We start from the raw sequence: 22,172 nt of genomic DNA, 5'->3' as shown, positions 1-22,172 counted from the left end.
TTTCCATTCATTGTATTTACCCCAGGCCTGGGCAACGAGTTCTAATCGGAAAGAAGCAACGAAATGAATGAAGGAGTCCATAATGAGCTATTGGCAGAAACTGAGTACTCTCCGAATTATCTGATAGCTCTCGATATCGACCACAATGTTATAACTCCTTCAATTATTTTCAAGATTTAATAATCAATATTTTATGTGAATATTTTCAATTCAATATCGTAGAAAGAAACAATTTACTTTGTCATTATTAATTAATAAATCTGATATTATTGAATATATTTAATATATTTAATAAATGCATATATATGCTATATTTATTGATTTTACTAATAAAACAAATACAAACAAATATAAACAAATATAAACAAATAAAAGTAAATAAGTATAAATAGAATCAAATCTCCAACAGAATTACCAAATACAACCCCCTAACAAACAAATAAATATCTCACATAAAATACAAAAACAATTACAAACATCACAAAGCATACAAACAACATGAACGAACCAATCTGTAAAAAAATACAAAACTATATATTCAAGTTCACTGATTTACTCGGCCAGGGTAATTTCTCGAAAGTCTATAAAGCTCATCATTAACTAACAAGTATATACATGTTCTTATTTTGTAGATTAGATTGTTGCTGTGAAGATTGTTGAGCTGAATTCGCTAAAATCACAGAAATTGGAAGAATTGCTATTTTCTGAGATTGATGTTTTAAAAAAATTGAGCCATCCGAATATTTTGAGATGCTTTGAAGTTTTTACATCAAATCGAAATTGTTATATAATTACGGAAATCTGTAATGGAGGGGATTTATAAACCAAATTGAGAAGATAGCATCATTTCTCTGAGCAAAGTGCCCAACCAATTATCAAAGATATTTTTCTAGGACTGCTTTATTTGGCTTAAAAGAATGTCATTCATCGGGACTTGAAAATTGCCAATGTTTTCTTGCATAATGGAAGAGCTAAAATTGCGGATTTCGGCTTTGCTAAATTTACAAGGTATACCTTTGGTAATATTTTAGAGAGAACTTTAAGGACATTAACATTGGATCTCCTATTTACATGGCTCCTGAAGGTTTATTGCATAATATTTACGGTCCGAAGACCGATATTTGGGCTTTTGGTATTTTAATGTTCGAGTTGCTGCATGGAGAAACTCCATTCGGCCATTGTCGATCATAGACAGAACTGAAAAGTGCAGTTTCTATGCCCTTCTCTCAGAAACAACTTCGCCCCGAATTAAGTCCATAAATCAGATAAGTAATATCGATGTGCCTCGAAATAGACGAAAAAAAAAGAGCAAGTGCTTTTGAGTTAGAAAATCATTCTTATTTTCGAAGACTCATGGAGAAATCGCCCTTAAGAAGAATAGACTCGCCGGACATTCAAAAGAAATACTCCTCAAAAAGCCAGAAATATGTCGGAAATAACAACTCAGCAAATTAACAAATAAAAAAATATAACTTTCTGGCCTCTAAATAAGAAAAAAAGTAGCATAATCTTTTACTTCCTATTCATTATCAGTAGCCTCCTAAAAAATCTCACAGCCCAATGAATTTGAGCAACTAATACAATTATTCTCTAACAACTCAAAAAATAGGGTAATCTTAAAAAACTAGAAAAACAACAAATTAAATAACCCAACCCTTTCCTCAAAAATACAACATCCCAGCAAACTCAAAGATCTTCTCAACCGCTTTAACATTTAAGTAATGTGTGAATTTATTACATTACTGTCGTTTAGTTTATAAGTTTATCATTTATTTGAAGGAAATCTCATATGAAAATGAGAATATAATACGGTTTCTTTCGACATGGGTACTGAGGATTATGGATGAAATTAAAGAAAGAATAAATAGCAATGGTATAACTTACGAAGGATAAAATTCATGGCTTAGAGAAAAGAAATTGAGATAAGTTACAAATTAGTACACAAAAAAGTATAGGAAATAGTTAACAGATTTTCCCGAGATTACAACTTCCTTAACATTAGTTTTTTAGCAGACTAGACAATTTTACGAACTAATCGATTCAGAAATTACAAAAAGCAACGATAATTTATGGTTGATTCTAGGCCATTACATCATTATGATCGCACAAAGCACGCACATGATAAAAAAATGCTATATCTAACAAAACTATAAATAGTTGGCGCAAAATAAATAAATTGAGCTCTTCCTGAATAAGAATAAAAGTACGATGGATATAGAGTCGTATAGGATTGCCCGTAAGAAAATAAGCTTTATGCAGTGATAATGTTTATATGCTGTATTTAACAATTTATATTTATTCAAACTATAAATTACTAATTAAGCGACCAATAAGATAGAATATTAATTAATCAACATATAACGACATATAAAAAATACAAGGCTGCCCTACAAATAACATGAATTTCACTTTTTCTAGATTTCTATCATTCATTTATTTTTTAATTGTTAAAAGAATACACTTTAGAATGACAATCCACAATCACAAACTTTCCAGTGTATTCATAATTGCAGCAATAAAAAGACGCAGAGAACAATGATAATTAATAAATTCTAAATTCAATAATATTTTTGTATGAAATATACTTTCATTTTTTCATGGTCGAGGATAAGTGCTTGATAATGGGGTACAAGTTTTTGCCATTATCGGCCCATTACTTTGTACATTTTTCTGCGTAACTTTTAAACTGCTCTTCTTGATCTTCTAAATGAGCTTTAGCCTTCTCACTTTATTCGAGTTATCTTCGATACTTCTCTTATCTTATTCGCTGTTTTTCTTCAACTTGCCGTTTTAAATCATCTTGATTCTTTTTTATCATGTTCTTTTTAATTTATTAGTCTTCGGCTTCTTTTCCTTTCAGGTCGTCAAGTTTAGATTTCCATGCTTCTTTGAAAGTTTCATTGTCCAATTTTTATTTCTATTTCTCAAGCCTCCTTTTTTCAACTTGATCTTTCAATGATTCTTCGTATCGACCCTTCAAAATATTTCTTTGTTCATCTTTTTTTCTTTGAATTTATTCTTCCTTTTTTTGAAGGTCCTCAATTTGTTTATTTAGCCTTTCCACTTATTTATTTTCCATTTTACTCATCTTTTCGGCTTGCTTCTGACATAATTTCTCACGTTCCCGAATTTTGAGATTAATCAATTATTGTCTTTGTTTTTTATTCATATCTTCAATGAGTTCTATATAATGAAATTAACCATACCTTTTTTCTTTCTGAATTATTAGATTTTGGTCTCCTCCAAATTTTATAATGCTTGCTGCTTCTGTTTCAATAGTTTATTTTCTTCATTTATTTTATTTGCCTAATTGTTGTTTTGCATTGCTTTCACTCTCTTTTCTCGTTATTTTTCTTCTGCAAGGCGAATAGCTTACTCAGCCTTTAATTTCAAAAGTTCTCCTTCCTGCATTTAATTTTTGTAGTTCTGGATATAGTTTTTTTTCACTTCCTTGTGTTGCTTCCGAATACCCTTTTAGAATTATTTCAGTTTTCTTTTTTACTCTTATTTTTTTCGTTTTTCTTCCTCTTCTTTCTGCTGAATTTGATTCTAAAATTATTAGTTTAAAATTTACCAAGGTTTCCTCATAATAATATTGCTCTCTCTTCTTTTCGATATCCGAGATATATTCTTTTATTTTTTGTTGTTCTTCTCTGCCTTGAAGAGTGTCAGAAATTAGCAGTTTGCTGTTCAGGGCTCTCACACGCTCGTCATTTTGAAAAAGTTTCTCATTAGCTTTTTTGAGTTAATTTCCACGAACTATCTATTGATATGCTTTTTCTTCTTGGTCAATTCTTCTCCTTTCAAGCTCTTCTTTCTCAAATTTTTTGAATCTTTCGTCTTCTTTTCTTTTCTTGAGATCTTTATAGTTATCTGTCCATTGAGAAGTTCTTTATTGACTCTGTTGGTAGAGCTCTTTATCCTTTTTTTATCCCTCATTGGCTACATAATAATGAATAATACATTGGTCTATAAGGTTTGCACGAGATTTCATTTAGTTGAGTTATTTTTGAGTTAGGACTGTGTATCCTTTGCGAGTTTCTGTTGCCATTGTAAGTTATATTTTTATTAGATGAAAGAAATTATTTTTTATTTTAATTTAATTTATCTTACTTTATTTTATATTGCATTATGATATATTTATGCCTTAATAATTTATGATCTGAAGAAGAAGAATGATCATTGATCATTTTCTCAGAGGCTTTAATCCTATTCCTAAATAATAAATATGTTACTGTCTTTGTTTCGGGCTGGACTTTTTTCTTTGGGAATTGTGACTTTTTCGTAGTACTTGTGGCCAATTCCAAATGTTGGCCCTTTTGGTCTAAAATCTGGACTCGTTGAATTCTGCTCGAGGTAAGCACCAGGTGCTGGGTTTTCCTTCATATTTTTTTACAACCATTAGGGAAATTGCCTCTTTTGGCCATAACCGAAACCTGCACCCTTTCCACTATTTGATTTGAATGCTGTATCCATGTAGTATGAAGGCTCGCCTTGGTATTTGGTTCCTTGTCCAAAACGAGTTGCTTTAGGCATACTATAAGCATGAACGCCTTTTTGAAGAGTACCAGCGCTTTGTAGTTGATATATTTCTATATAATTTATAAAATTACTGTCACCCCAATTTCTGGGTTCTTTAATTTGGGGAAGTTTCATCGAGTTTTTTGATTTATCAAGTGATTTATCTCGTTCAACTAGTTATACTTGCTTTAATAGCTAATTCTTTTAGATCTGATTTTAAAGTTTCTCTTGAGGCTGTTCCACTTTTTTCTAAGGTTTTGTAACTTCTTGCTTTTTGATTTAAGGCTTCTTTATTTCCTACTTCTTTACTTCTTACTTCTTTACTTCTTACTTTTTGACTTCCTTTTTAGGTGGTTATTTAGAGGCTAACACATTTTAAGTCACATATTTGAAGTAAAGCTCTCCGTCTGGCTTCCCCTATTATTTTATAGGCAGTTTCATTTCACCTGAAGCAGCGAAATCCGAAATGTCAACTGTATGCAAGGATATCCTATCATTGGCGTCAACGTCCTCGTCCCAAATTTATAATGTTACTTCCTTTTCATCGGCGAAAATAAGGTTGATCGGCTTGGCGTAAGCGACCTACCTGCCTTCAAGAGTCTCAGTTCTTCCGGACCAGCCTCCTGTCCGGGCAACAACGAATGGATCGCTTTCTCCTACAATATCACTTGAGAAAGTCAGTTTGACCTTAATTTCTGAAAGCTTAATGGATTTGCGCACAATTTTCTTCGCTGTGAGAACAATGATAATGTCGCCAATATGCTCTCCTTTTTGATTTGTTAATGAAACCGTTTTCTCGCCAGATGCGAGACCATCCAAAGGCAAATGACCAAATCCTATGTACTTATCACTCGCCACCATTTCCTTATCGTATGCAGCGAAAATCATTTTGTTTTCCTTACTTTCGGCATAAAAATCTTGGGTTGGCTTCATTTCAAAGTCCTTCGCAGAGTTCGACACAACTTCAGTTTTGTGCATATTTGGCCCGAGGTTGATTTTGAAGTAAATATCGGAGTTTGCAGAATTCAACTTTCCTTTAATCTTCAAGATAGTTATTTGGGTCAGATTGTTTGCTTCTTTCTTTTGGCTTTCTTCATTTTTGGCAGACTAATCTTTGGTTACAAAATTCTGTGTTTCATAGTCGAAGTCAATGGTTCCCAAAGGCTCAAAGTTGCTATCAACGACATGAAAGGACTTGTGCCCTTTTATTGTTCTAAACTATTTGATCGTCGCCTCATATCCGAAGACACTTTACTTCTCCCCTTCGTCAAATAATGCAAATTTGATTTGTGTGGCGTCTTTGATTTTTACTTTCATCACTTCGTCTTTCCAATTGAGAATCTTGCTATCACTTTTGGCCAGCACTGCGGTAATTGTGGATTTTCCTGCTGCTTACACTGAAAAGTAAGGTTTCTACGATAATATAAAAATTACGAGTTTTAAGAGGAATTTCGCTTCCTTGTAGAAATCGCAAACGACATTTGTGACAATCAGCGTGGGCACAGGTACGAATTCAACGTTTTGAGTCACATACTTGAAGTAAAGCTCTCCGTCTGGCTTCCCCTATTTTTTTATAGGCAGTTTCATTTCACCTGAAGCAGTAAAATCCGAAATGTCGACTGTATGCAAGGATATCCTATCATTAGTGTCAACGTCCTCGTCCCAAATTTCTAATGTGACTTCCTTTTCATCGGCGAAAATAAGGTTGATTGGCTTGGTTAGGGCAACCTACCTGCCTTCAATAGTTTCAGTTCTTCCGGTCCAGCATCCTGTTTTGGCAACAACGAAGACATCACTTTCTCCTACGATATCACTTGAGAAAGTCAGTTTGACCTTAATTTATGAAAGCTTAATGGATTTGCGCACAATTTTCTTCGCTGTGAGAACAATGATAATGTCGCCAATGTGTTATCCTTTTTGATTTGTTAATGAAACCGTTTTCTCGCCAGATGCGAGGCCATCCAAAGGCAAATGACCAAATCCTAAATACTTATCATTTGTCACCATTTCCTTATCGTATGCAGCAATAATCATTTTATTTTCCTTACTTTCGGCATAATAGTTTTTGCCTAACTTCATTTCAAAATCTTTCGCAGCATTAGACACAACTTCAGTTTTGTGCATATTTGGCCCAAGGTTGATTTTGAAGTAAATATCGGAGTTTTAAAAATTCAACTTTCCCTTAATTTTTAAGATTGTTATTTGAGTGACACTATTTTCTTCCTTCTTTTGAATTTCTTCGTTTTTGGCAGACTCTTCTTTGGTTACAAAATTCTGTGTTTCATAATCAAAATCAATGATTCCCAAAGGCATAAAGTTGCTATCGACAACATTAAAGGACTTGTGCCCTTTCATTGTTCTGAACTATTTGATCGTCGCCTCATATCCGAAGGCACTTTACTTTTCCCCTTCGTCAAATAATGCAAATTTGATTTGTGTGGCGTCTTTGATTTTTACTTTCATCACTTCGTCTTTCCAATTGAGAATCTTGCTATCACTTTTGGCCAGCACTGCGGTAACTGTGGATTTTCCTGTTGCTTACACTGAAAAGTAAGGTTTCTACGATAATATAAGAATTACGAGTTTTAAGAGGAACTTTTCTTCCTTGTAGAAATCGCAAATGACATTTTTCACAATCAAAGTCGGAGTCGGAGGCAATGTTTTAACTGTATAATCACAAGTAATAGTTCCGATAGGCTCTTTACCTTCTTCCAACTTTATCTATAAACTGCCTGAAGCTTTCAGCGATTTCACATCAATTGTTGCAGATCCAAGTTTATCATCAGAGGTCAGATCCGCCTCATACGCAATAACAGTGATATCGCTTTCATCAGAATAATTCAGAGTAATCTTTGCTGTCCAAATTGGGGTCTTTCCAGCATCTAAACAATGATAACAAGATTCGTACTTTCAGCAGTTTCAGTTTTTTCTTTCGACTTTCCAATCTAAAAAACCAGATAAGGGTCCTATGACATAAATTGATAGTCATACCATTTTTGAAAATGCTTCATGATCTTTCAGAAACACTCCTTTGATGTTAGTCAAAGCTATTTACTTTTCCATTAGATAAATTGTAATACAACGATGAATTAAGCTTTGAATATTAAAATAGAAATTGGTTTGAAATAAAAACATCTGCTATAACTCTAAGCTACTATATAATTTATTTTAATAATCATAACAATGAGAGTATCAAATTATACAATTTTAATTTCAAATAAGTTTCACTCCCGTTAATGTTATTATTCTGTTGAAAACTGTTAGAATTCTTATCTTTGATTAGATTTTTCTAATTTTCTTTTAAAATGAAGATTAATGTGTCATAGAATATCAAATCTATTGAGACTAGCAAATTTAGACGGCTTGAATCTAAAGCCAAAATGATATTGTTCAAAATGATATCAGCTTATTATGTGATAAATTCGATTGCCGATATTTCTATTAAAGATAGAAGATGGAAGAGAATGAAAAAGGATGTAAGAGTTGGAATAAATAATCAAATTTAATACAATGAACTAATTGGATATATCAAATGACAAATAAAAGTCAGCAATAAGAACCATATCCATAATGATTGAAATCATTTGAGCAAACTATCAAACAAATCTGAATTTTCCACAAAAAGTAAGTTTCCAGCAAATAATTAAAACCGAGATATGAAGCAAATATTTACAGTGCTCCTTAGCAATTCTTTCATAGCCAACCATCTCTTGAAGAAAAAGTAGGAAATAAAACAGGAGACTGTCAATCAAAGGGTAAAAGAAAAAACTGCTATAAGTATAAGTAATTTAAATCAAAGAATAGTTAATTTCATAAACATAAATAATTATTATTTGTTAGTTTTGTTTTGTCTTTTGTCAAAGGTTGAACCGTGAGTTATGACACTTTTTATGATTTTTTGTATTAGTAATGCCGATTATAAATATTTGAAGATTAGTGCATTTTTTGAGATTCTCGATTTAACCATATGATAAAAAAACCCTCTTTCTTTATTGATAAATTCTGAAAAGTCTAAGAACACAAAATCTGTATGAATGAATATTGATATCCGCACATAATTATAATTAATAAACAAATTTATAGCCATGATTACCAAGACAAAAATCCCCAATCTGCTCAAATTCCCATACTATCTAATTAATTCCTCCTCAAAGAACATAAAGAGCAGAAACATCCAACACCACATTCCTTTCTTTAATTAACTCAATAAAAACAACCTGCTGACATACAAATCTTTCACTAAATTCTCAACTGGAGAGAATAACAAATAAGGCAATCGAAATAAAGGCATCACATCAAAAGACTAAGCATTTCAAAAAAAGACAGACGAAATGATGGATTAGCTGCCGGATGAAGAGAACCAATCTTACTATACAAAAAGCTAAAATAAAATAACAAAATATTTAATGGGTATAAGTGTGATTGCTCTGCTGATTGCATACGGCATGATGGAAGTACAGGGGATACGAGCGAATAAAAAAATGGATAAGAGTATAACAGGATTGACGAAGGTCACTTCCTCTGGTAAGGCGAAGATTGGGGGATAGTGGACTTTGCTAGATACAAAAGGCAATATGTATGGAAGTAAAGATCTCTAAGGAACTTATTACTTGATATATTTCGGCTTTACTAACTGTCCAGATATATGCCCTAACTCTTTAATCAAGTTAAGTAAAGCTTTAGCAAAGATACGAAAAATGCCCTAATATCAGTTTATGAATCTCAAAACGATTTTTGTCTCAGTCGATCCAGCCCGTGACACTCCCTAAAAGATATAACAATTTTTATCCTTTTTTGATAAATCAATGCTCGGTGTAACAGGCAGATCCAACGAGGATTAATCTCTCAAGGATTGCATGAAAAAGTTTAAAATATATGCCTCTAAAATTTAGTTTGAAGACGAGGATACAGTGGTCAAAGGTCGAAAGTCATATACAATCGACCATACAATATTAACTTATTTAATGAGTGATTCCAATTAATATTTAGCACATTTAGGAGCCAATTTAGGAGAGCATGAACTTGCGAAAACTATTGTTGATAAGATCTTTGAGAATTAGCATCAAAAAATGAAAATTGTCCAAAATATGTGATATCAATGCAAATTTAAAGCTAATCTAACTAAAATTAATCTAATAAAAATGAGTATAATCAAACAATTATATACTTTCCATTTGTAAAGTGAATTATTAAATATATTTGTAGTATTGTAGTATAATTATTCAATCTGATGAATTTTGGATTTTTTTATTATTATATATAGCATTTTCTATTTGAGTATATCTCATAATTTAAATAAAGTCGAATCGATAATGGGGACAGCTAAAAGCCTCGCCAACATGTACAGCTACAACTAATATCTTTATTTTTACATCAATAAGAATGATGTGAAGAAGGTGTAAGAAATTCTGTAAAAACGACCAAACCTTATCAGTGATCCTTTGACAGTTCATTCGAAGGTAACCGCTCTAAATCAAACTGCCTATCAGAACAACACTGAGCTTGCCAAACTTCTGATTAACAAATATAAAGCTGATGTTAATCTGCCCTCAGAAAGAGGAGAAACTCCCTTGATAACAGCCATAAAAAGAAACCATATAAAAATGGTAAAATTCTTACTATAAAATGGAGCTGAACCCAATTACGTCGATAAAAGTGGGCTCGGAACAATCGATTATGCAATTTTGCAAGGCCTCTATGAAATCTGTTACATAATATACCCAAAAATAAAAGATAAGTAACTTAAATCCTCAATTTAATTTCAAGAAATCGGGAAGCAATTCCATTACCGCTATGTTAATTATTAATTATTTTTGAAAGATCTCGAAAAGAATGTCAGTCCTGAAGAAACCTCTGATTTTTTGACAAAGAGAAAGCATATCTTATCTGATCCTGTTATTGATCCCAATTAAAGTTGGAAGGCGTGGCTCGTCAGAAATATATAGTTTAAAGATCCACCCCTTGTTTAAAGAAGTTCATTGGCTGAAGAGAAGAGGCCTGAAAATAGAAGATTTGCCAAATTTGGCAATTTTGTGAGTAGAATGACAATGACACCTGCTTCCCAAAAGCCATAGTACTATCCAGCAAACAGATCTATGGAAGACACAGGGCATAAACTATCAGATATGATGAGCGAAAATGTTGATAATCAATCAGTTTCATGATTATTTATCAAAAATTTCAGATTTTATTTCGTTTTGTTTATTAATTACTTAATTTATAACACTTATCTTCCAACCGACGAACAATAACCAAACGCATAAAACTAAATTCTTCTAACATTATTCATTACATATTAACAAATAATGCCACAAGCAATGCCATCAAAATGACCATATATCTATCTATCATTAGCATTTCCCCTTATCTTAATCTTCCAATCGTCGAACCTTTGCAACAATATTCTCTTTCTGAATCTCCAAAAACTTCCGAAAGCTATCTTTATCAAGGCTGTCATTAGAAATTGTTTGGTATTTATTTTAAAAAGTCCTTCTTTTATTGGGTTTATGCAATGCAGGCATCAAATATAATAGATGTCTATCTTTGAATGGATTGTATGTTGACATCTTTGATGTACGTTCATTGATACAGTCTAAAACGAAACCATTTTACTTTAGTATTTATTTTATTTACGATTGTTCGCTTGTGCGGCGGTTTACAGGCATAGAAGGAAATAATGTATTATATGAATGATTTTATTATTATCTTTAGGTTTGGAATATATTTCCCAATTTTGTGGCGCGGCTGTTAATTGGTACTGTTAGCTGGCAATAGTTGTTTTCTGTTGATAAAAGTTGTGGTTAGTTAGCAATAAGAATCAAAATGACTAATCTGTATAATGAAAAATTTATTGATGCTTTTATTTAGTTACATATATTAATAAGCCTATGATTATTTACTTATCCCACTCCAAATTAATAAAACCTGAAAAATCAGAAATATTTTCAACTGGATAAAATTTCCATAATTTCTATTTATATCATGCATAAACACATTCATACATCTTTCCACATATCCACGAATATATAATTTCCATTTGTATTTCATCACTTCAATAGCAATAATAATACAATGCAAAAAATATAATCTGTCATTATGGAAATTCCGAAAACCAATGTAGATGAGCATATCCGTAACGATCGCAAACTAAAATCTAAATTCAAAATCCTAACCTAAATAGGGAAAGGATGTTTTGGAGTAGTCTATCGGGCAATGAATGTATAATCGGGGAAGTTTGTTGCCTTAAAAATCTAAATGGCCAGCAATTATAAAGCATCGAAGAATAGTTCACTCCTAACCGAGATTGCTGTTCTTGATAGATTGAAAAATATTCAAGGAGTTCCTTAAGTGTACAGTTTTGGAAAATGGACTTATGGTATTTATATGGAATTGGAGCTTTTACCTTCAAGCTTGCATGAATAAAGGAATAAATAGTATACGGTGGGGGAGATAAGATCTATGGCAATAGAGATTGTACAAATTCTGAAGAGAATTCATTTTAGAGGGGTTATCCATCAAGATCTAAAACCTCAAAATATCATGAGAAATGCGAAAGGAGGTTTAGTGCTAATTGACTATGGTCTATCTGCCATTATAAAAAGCAATCAGAAGAAAGAGATAAAATCATTTTAAGAGGTTAAATAATGTAAAGACAAAAAATAGAGTAAATAATGCAAAGAGGGTAAAAAGGGCGAATAGAATAAATAAAATAAATAAAGCGAAGAAATGAAATAAAGTGAAGAAAAGAAATGCAGTAATAAATAATAAAATCTAAAATCTATAAAGAAAATTGGATTCATGGGAACCCCTCGATATGCAAGTATTGCTTCTCATTTAGGAATTGCCCAAACTGCCAAAGATGACATATAATCAATGTTGTATGTCCTTGGATCTTTATACTTAAAAAAAGCCCCATGGTTTTAGCTAAAAGGTCCAGTAAACTAAAGATTAAAAAGAATATAAAAATGCAAAATGATGGTAAGTAAGAGCTGGTTTACAAAATGTGGCAAACACTTTGTATAAATTTATGAATATCTCTCAGAGTTAGAGCAAGGCTAATCGATAAATTATCAGCTCATCCTCAGTTTGCTCCAAACACGCACAATATATATTGATCATCTTCATATTAGTTCAAACATAAGTTCACCAAATCGTTTAAGAATGAAAACTGCAGATGCAAGCTCTATCCCTAACTTTTAATTCCATAGAAATAAGAACTAATTAATCTAAAGCTTCAGCTTTTAAGATAACGATTTCTCACAAATGGCACAGAATGGACTCTAAATAATAAAAATATTCACCAAAAAATTCTTTAATATAAGCGAATAAGGGGAATAAGCATTTGAAATGCTTTTACTTCCATCAGAAACTCCAAAAATGCTGAATTAACAACCTCTTGAAGACTAATCAATTTCTAAAAATAATCAAATTTAAGATGAATAAATATCGACTAAAATTATTCACTACAATTCTCTATAATTCAAAAATCCATTTATAAATGTTTGAAGAAACGAACATATAGGAAATGATCCAACTATAACTTTATATTACAAATATTTTTTGTTTTTTTTGTTATTGTTGTGGGTTAGTGAAATTTAAATGTCAAGGGTGATAAATATATGTTAGATTTAGTATAATTTGGCTGTTGAATTGCAAATGAAATCACATAATAGCCTTTCATTGTTGGAGTATAGCTCTAAACAATTAACAAAAAAAAAATGCTCAAAAAATGATAATGAAATCATCCAAATTTCTCAACCTATTTTTCCTCGCTTCTCCACATAAGAGTATAGGTATCCATTTATCTTTCACATTATCCAATTTTAAGATCTTCCCATCAATAGTTCCTTAAATTTCAATCACATAGAATTTATGAAGTATTTTCAGCTTCTTCATAGGATAGTTCTTCTCAAACCTTAAGCATAGAATCGAACCAAATTAATTAATTGACACAAATATTTATTTATAGACTTACTTATAGACTAGATTGGGCAATGGAAATTGGACGCTAATTGATTTTTAAAGAAACTATTTACATTTTTTGTGTTAGAATATTTAGGTTATTTTTAATTTGGAAGGGCTGTATGTGAGGAAGCTTAGATTTGAATCATTTTCAAGGCTTTTGAGATAAACTATGTACTTTCCTGCTGGAATCTATATGAAGATATTGTCGATGTCTATGTTAATGGTATAATACATGTATAATTATTGAATTGAAACTGACTTCCAAATGGCCTTCTCTTCACTATAACTGTATTCCCTTCTTTTCTTTCTTAAAACTCTTGGAAAATCTGAACAAAGATATTGCAGTAGCTTTGAAATTACAAATTGCCATTACTATTGCTATGAATATTATTGTTAAATTAAGGCATGTATTTAGCATTCTACTGACAAATTCTTAAAGATATTGTTTGTTTTGAGGGTATTGTAAGTTTTAATAAGGTATTTCGATCTTTTCGAGAAGTGAAGGCAATTGACGACAGCTTAAAATTCATGCGGTATCCGAAAACTGAGATATCATTCTTAAAGCGATGAGTTTTATATAGTACTTCGTCACATTTCAGAGCATCTTTGAAACTGTTAAATGTGTTTTTTTTCTGTAGGATCCACGAGTTGTTACTATTTCTATTGTTTTCCCTATTAATATTCTCATTCTAATTGTCATTGTCTGTTTCTATGATCATTTTTTAATCATTCACACCCTCTTCAGCATAGTAGTATGGTATTCCTGTAACCTAACTAAATATCTATCCAACAGTAAAATCCTCAATTTCACAATAACTGCCAAGAATCTTTGCAAACCCTTTCTCTATCAATAAAATCCATGGATTAACTTGGTCATTGTAAAAACACGAAGGTATATAGTCATCAATAATGACCTATCTTTAAATTCCATTCACATGATACTTGCAGATCGCAAAACCAAACTAACTGAGATATATCGGTCTGATTTCCTCACAAAGTTAGGGATAGTTAGTTTCTAAGAAAGTGAAAATTAAAGTGAATTTTGAACTCTTTTGATTGTAAGAAGAATTAGAGTTTGAGGAGTTGCTAAGTTTTGGCCCTTATGTTATTCTCATCCAGTTTGATCGGCTAATATTGTGATCGGAGTAATTATTGCTATTCTGGTTTTTTGTTGTAATCATTTAGTTAGTACATGGAAAGTATATATCTGTATATTTCTGTTTAGTGTGGTATAATGCGATCGAGAGCTACACATAGGAATCAGGCAACTTTATAGAATCTTGGCAGATGAATTTAATTATTTATTAGGGGTTTATGCGATTGTAGATTTATTCGCTGAGGGGTAATTCGAATTTGGAGAGAAGCTAACGACGTAGTAATGAACATTTTTATGGTTTTGAGGCTGAGTTTTGTCTTTATGCGCATTTGCATTGATTTTGGCCCATTATTTGTGTAGATTTTCTTGTTTGTTTGTTTATAATTAATGGGTTTTAATTTGAACTTACATTGGTTTAACAGTCATGAATCTAACTAAACAATAAAACAATTAGTAAAGACCAAAATTAGAAATAATAAGCAATTCAGCCCATTTAAACTAATTCTAATATCATAAGCTACAATTTATGAAATCGCAGCATCCTAACCCCGAACACTTAAATAATCTCAATATTTGCTCGCCAACTGTAGATACTTGCTCTATATTTCCAAATTATTTATTACGTCATTGTAAAGAATATCTTATGAAAAGGTTGGCAAATATCTAAAAATAAATAATTGGAGCCAAACAGAATCTCTAATACTCAGATCTCGCAAAATCCTCCACAATTGCCAAACAAGAGCTCAAAGAAACTGTGTATGGCCCAAACTGGCATTGGCGAGAGAAACTCTTCGCTATCATCAAAGAAAGAAGGGATATTTATCCTCATTTTCACATCCTAGATTCAAGCAGAGCGGAAATGAGAGAAAAAGGAGCAATAATGTTCTTCGAGTCGAAGAAGCTCATCAATCTATCATTTGCCCTCCTTGAGTAAAATCCAAATATAATGACTTTGGTTTCAAATGCAATGGTGATGTACAATGCAGGTTTCTCAGTTAAGAATGGAGTCCATATTTTTTTATATCTTAAGGCTATCATTACCTTAGGAACTGAGGATCATAGGGAATTTATTGTGAATGGTGCAGATTATAAGGATATTGGATGTTTTGGGTTAACTGAATTAATGCATGGATCCAATGTTCGGGGCATACAGACTTAAGCTCATTACGATCATTCAACAAAATAGTTTGTTATAAACTCGCCAACGAAGTAAGCCATGAAATTCTGGATCGGAGCCGCTGCTTAGATTGCGAACATCTCTGTAATATGGGCTCAGCTATATATCGATGGCATCTGCCATGGTGTTCATGCCTATATTGTGCCAATTCGTGATAAGAAGACTCATAAACTGCTACCCGGAGTCTTAATAGGCGATTGCGGACCGAAAAATGGCTGTAACATCATCGATAATGGTTTCATACTTTTTGACAAATTCCGAATTCCGTTGAAAAACCAGCTGAACAGAATCTCAGGTGTTGATAAAGATGGCAAATTTTTCAGCACAGTAAAGAACTAAGATCAAAGATTTGGACAGCATTTAAGTGCTCTTTCAGGAGGTAGGTTCATGATTGCAACAAATTCATCATCAATGGCCTTAAGTGCTCTCACTATCGCAATTAGATACACATGTCTCCGTCGACAATTCAACAGCCCACCAAACATGATATAGAATCTTCTCATTGAGTACCCTCTCACAAAAAGAAGAATGATGCCATTATTAGCACAAACCATAGTGTATCAAATCGGCAATTTCGACATTATCTCAGATTGGGATTTCAACCACAAAAACATCTTAGATCCAACCAACCAAATAATTCAATAACTTCATGGAATTTCCTCAACATTGAAACCAAAATCAACATGGTTCGCAACCTAGTGTATCAAATAGTGCAGGCAAATGATGGGTGGACATGGCTATTCTTCATATAGCAAGCTCGGTGTGCTCTACGATGATAACGATATCAATAACACTTGGGAGGGGGATAACACAATTCTAATTCAGCAAGCCACAAAGTATGTGCTCGATAATGCGCAGTCTAAAATGAAGGGGAAAACGATCAAATCGCCAATTTTGGCATTCTTGGCGAATGTACATTTATTTTATTATATAGCCGCCAAACGAAGAGGACATTGTTTATACTTCAGAGAACTTTATGGACTTGAACTTCGGAGTGAAATTCCTACAGTATAAACTATGGTCAAAAGTGCAAGACATGGGCCTAAAAATGCTCAGTTTAAAACAATAAAACATGAAAATCTTCGACATCTGGAACAACTCCCAAGTCTTCCTAGGCCAAGCAATCGCCTTAACTCTTGGCGATCTCTTCTATTTGTAGAACATTCTTCGTAAACTAACAACAATCACCAACTAAAACAACAAAAAAGTTCTAAAAGAACTCGCACAGCTATGGATGCTGAAAGTTTATCGCTATGATTAGTACATCGATTCGACACATCATGAGACAATTTAAGGACTTATGATGAATCTTTGTAAAGAAGTTGCGAAAGAATGTATTGGGCTTTTGGATAGTTTGTCTGCGGATGGTGATGTTATTGGTTCACCTTTTGCTTTTTCTGATGGCTCTGGGTTCGAGAGATATATGTAAATAATCAAGAAAGCCAACCCTACAAATTAAAGGCCAGTTTGGTGGAAGATCCTCAAAGAAAAAGCCCAATGATTTAACAAATCAGAATAGTAATGTTGATTGCATTGCTTTCAATTGTATGAATAGAATATATATGGTATGTATGTATGGTATTAGTAGATATAATGATATTAATCGAATGCTTTTTTTATTTGTTATTTGTTTATTTATTTGTTTGTTTTTGAAGTTTAAATTAATATAAAAGAACCATAGACATACTACATCTTATTATTAATAATGATTATGTACAAATTTAATGAACAAATAAATAATATAATATTTTGATAGTCAGCTCGTCAGACCATTACATTATTCTTATATAACTAAACCTATTTAAATATCAAATTTTAATATCAGTGCAGATATATATATATATATATATATCCTGAGATATATATATATAGATTTCTCTAATACAGTAACTTCCAGGAATGAACAATCCAATACATCCTTTCACACATCTCCATAAATTAAAAGTAGTATAAAGAGCCTATCTATGCGAGATCAATTGTATAGGAATAGTAGCTCAGTGGTAGAGCGTGGGATTGCAGGTCCTAAGGTCACCGGTTCAATTCCGGTCTGTTCCTTTTTTATTATTAATTTTAGTATGTCATTAGCTTATTTTAAATTTATGGTTGGGCGCTTATGATGCTGGTTGTTTGCTATTTAGGATTGAGTCATTTGAGAGATTGTTGCTATTGGATATATATGTGATTTATATTATATTTTTATGTGATCGAAATCGAAAGGGTAATTATACACACATAAATTAACATATACATAAACATACATATATATATGAGGATAAAGAATCAAAGGAACATTAATATACGTACAAAACAAACATATACATATCTACATATGCGCATTAGCAGCATGCACACAATAATGCACATACATACGCATTTATTTATATCTGAATACATACATATATATACATCACATAATTCTAAAACAAATGAACTGCAAAAACCTCTTCCTCACAAACTCTCAACTCGAATCCGCTCTCTTCCAAATTTACCTCGACCAAATTCTCCCTATTTTCAATTTCCATAACAGCTCTAACACCCATTCAATCTAAATCGTTCCCCCCTAATAACTAACCTCAAGAATCCTCTCCCACCCCCAAAGTATAGCCCATACATAACCATCCCATAGACATCGGAATCTGCATATGTTCCTCTGGCATTCTATAATCAATATAACTAAACCAACAAATAGGAATAAGAGCAGCCCTCGTGCATAACAACTATATCGCAGATATGTGCCGAAAAGTATCACAATATGATAATTAATTTAGCATAATGATGCAAATGTTATGATAATTCCGACGGATTGTATTGGAGGTAAGCTGGCTGGCAGTCTGTGTGAGAGTTATTTGTTGAGTTGTTTTGATAATTAGGAGAGAAATATGATGAGGATTGCTAAGATTGGGGAATTGGAAGGAAAGTATGCGAACAAGCTATGATAATATGATAGTGTGATGGTGATATAGTGGTATGATAATATGGTGATATGATATGATAATAGGAATTAAATTAATACAAAGTGATCTGGCTATTAGATTAAAGCTCAATGTTTTTGCACTTCATTTGACTTTTGATATGATAACCTGAGGATATTGCAAATTAATATTCCATATTGCATGTACACTTATCTATCTATTTATTGACGTACTGATATTTATAGTAAATTGTATGGTATTAGATTATATCCGATAGTATGGCATTAGCATGAATATGAATATTTACAAATAGACCTTTTCTTCAATCAGGAAGCCAAACACATTTATATTGAGTTTCACTGTATATTTGGCCTTGAGGGCAAACTAAACATTTCTTCTGTCCTACATCGTATTTGGTGCCGACTGGGCAGGATTAACAGCGGTTTGTTCCATAGTTCCAGTATTTTGGGAGATAACAGCTTACGCATTTCTGGCCATCGAAGAAGGGGGCTGTGGGACCGCAGTTTTTACTGGTGTTTGAACTTGTTGGAGATGTGTTTGTGTTTGAGGTTGAGGTTGTGTTTGTATTTGTGTTCGATGCTGATGACGATGATGAAGTTGCATTATTGCTCGATAATGGTACAGGCGAAACAAAAATCGGATCTAATCCTGCAAACTGCTGCACCTTAGGTTGTTCTTGAACTGGAACTGGATCAACAGCAACAGATGTTTGAGGCCGCGTTACATTAGCCGTCATCGTAACATTCGTAGTCTGAGCCGGCAATAGATTATCAGTAACAACAACAGATGTCACATTCTTCCCACATTTCTTCCTCGCAGCATTATACACATACCCAGAAGGACATCCATAACATTTCTTCGTCGCCTAATCATAAAACTGATCAGCTGGACAATGCTAGCATCTTTTATCTAATTAGTCCCAGAATGACCCTGGCTCACAAGTGGTAACTGTAGTAACTGTTGTAGAGACTGGCTTCACACATTTGAATTAGTTTGATGTCTGATCGATGACTGAGCCTAGTGGACAACTCAAGCATTTCTGGTATTTCTCAATGAAATTATAGCCTGGTGGACAAGCCTCACATGCAAGAGTCTGGTTGTTCCAATAATTTGGTAATGTACAAGCCACACAATCTTTGCCATTGAAATATGGCTTCTAGCTTGAACATCCTGTGGAATCACATTAGCCAGTTTTTAGGTTAAGTTTATAGGAAACCGGACAGATGACACATCGTTGCAGCTTGTAATCATAATGAGAGTCTTTTGGGCACTCTGTGCATTTCTTTGTGGAGTTATCGATATAGAATGTGAAATTAGAAGTATCACATGAAGGAGCAACTGGAGGATGCACAGGATTTACGATGACTGGATCGAAACCGGTTATCTCATGCATTTTCACACATGAATGATCTTTGCTATTGTAGGAGTATCCTGTAGGACATGACACGCATTTCGAACTGCTAGTATTATACGCACTGCCAGACGGACAAGTAACACAATGGCCTTTCGAACTCAAGAAGCTAGGAAGAATGCATACAATCTTCTAACATTCTTTTGTGGTCGAGTTAAATATGTAGCCAACCCCGCATGGATAGCACTCTCGATCTTCAACAGAATAATACTGGCCGGAAGGGCAAGCAACACAGCTCTTCTGTGTGATATTATAATGCAAGTCGTTTGGACATGAAACTTGACATAATTTTGTAGTCTCATTGTAGAAGGTGAATTCAGGGCATGATTGACATTGTTTTGTGATATTATTGAAATGCTGGTTGCTTCGAGGACATTGGTAGCATTTGTTGTCGTTATTCAAAGTGAAAGATCGAGCTGGGCACTAGACACAGATTCTTATTGTCGAGTTATAAATGTAGTTGAATGGACAGTTCTAGCAACTCCCGGAAGATTAGTTAAAATATTGTGGGAATGGGCAGGATGAGCATCTTGATTGTGTTAAATTGAAATGTTGGCCGACTGGGCAAGAAGTGCAAGTTAATGTAGTTGTGTTCCAGAAGTTCGGGAGATAACAAATTTGGCATTCTTTTCCATCCCAAAATGGGCGATCTTTGGAGCATTAACACTTCTTAGTCACTTAGTTGTAAGATTTGCCATCTGCACAATATCCTGGATTTAAGACATTCAAACATGATGCTAAACAAGTTCGATTAGCAGGGCAATACTGTAAATTAGCGGGACAAGGATAGCATCGCCATTACTTCCATACTGGAGCAGTTTAAGGACAGATCGCACATCTGTCGACTTCAGGGCTATAAACAGTCTGGTTTCGACATTGCAAACATGCTTGAGCTGTTTAGTTCCAATATTGCGGATACAGGCACTTCTCACATTTCAAATTATTCCAATAGGGAATCCAATCCGGGCATTAGCATACATATCCAGTGGCGGTTTGAGTTTGCATTTGGCCACCACTACATTTCGTACAAGATTGCAGTTTTTGGTCGTAATGAGATCCTTAAGGACATGCTGAACAGTTTTTGCCATCTGAGAGTGGGTGTTCAAGAGGACATTTTTCACATGATTGAGTTTCAACATTAATGACAGATCCCTTTGGGCAATTCTAACACAATTGAGTAGTTGAGTTAAATACTTTATTTTCAGTGCAGGCTCGGCAGTCAGTTCCTGTGTATTCAGGCTTCTTAAGCGGGCATTTACAATGTTAATGAGCAGAATCATATAATTGCCCATTGGGACATGATACACATTGGTTTTATTCTTGACTAAAATACGAAGTATAGGCACAGGCCTGGCAATGACCATTAACAAAAACAGGCGCTTCATTTGGGCATTTTTAGCATGCAGATGCAGTTTGATTATAAAACTAGTTCTTTTGACAGGAATTTTTAATCTCTAGGGAGTTTGCATCCTGGTTGTGAATCAACTTGGAGGATGTTGTAGTTAAAAGCAGATTGAATACAAATACAATCATGAGTAATTGCGTTTTGGGGAGCATATTTGATTGCCTGATTATTGAATAAAAATGAATAAAATTTAATTTGGAATTTTTCAAATATATGCACGCATGCATACATATATATATACAAATATACATGCATATTTAAATATATACATAAGCATACAGATATATATTTCAATTTAATATGGGAGTTCCAATGATGCAATTTTAAATAGATGTATAGAAAAAGGGGAGATCAATGTATATATCTTATCAATCATAATATAAAATACAGAAGACAGTTCACTTAATATTCATATTTATGAATGAATGAAGCTTTTATGATTGTATACTCATGGCTATCAGAAATGCCCATAAAATCAAATCTCTTAAATTTTAACAAATAAATACATATACACACATACATATACACACATACTTATATACATCAACATACGTATACATAAAAATATAAAATTGCATGAGCAAGGGGTTGGGGTTGGGGTTGGGGTTGGGGTTGGGGTTGGGGTTGGGGTTGGGGTTGGGGTTGGGGTTGGGGTTGGGTTGGGA

General features: G+C 33.1%; 1 non-coding gene across 1 annotated transcript; it reads left to right on the top strand.

Moving 5' to 3' along the window:
* Positions 1-17,741: 17,741 nt before the first annotated feature.
* On the top strand, positions 17,742-17,813 carry TRNAC-GCA (transfer RNA cysteine (anticodon GCA)). Its single transcript has one exon. It is a non-coding gene; the product is annotated as a tRNA-Cys (tRNA).
* The last annotated feature ends 4,359 nt before the right edge of the window (positions 17,814-22,172 follow it).

Source organism: Brachycentrus maculatus, unplaced genomic scaffold, assembly GCF_059751285.1.
Source record: "Brachycentrus maculatus isolate JH-2025_06_01 unplaced genomic scaffold, ASM5975128v1 h1tg001989l, whole genome shotgun sequence".
Classification (NCBI taxonomy): Eukaryota; Metazoa; Arthropoda; class Insecta; order Trichoptera; family Brachycentridae; genus Brachycentrus; species Brachycentrus maculatus.
The sequence above is the reverse complement of the archived record's forward strand: the minus strand, read 5'-3'. Positions and strand labels throughout refer to the sequence as shown.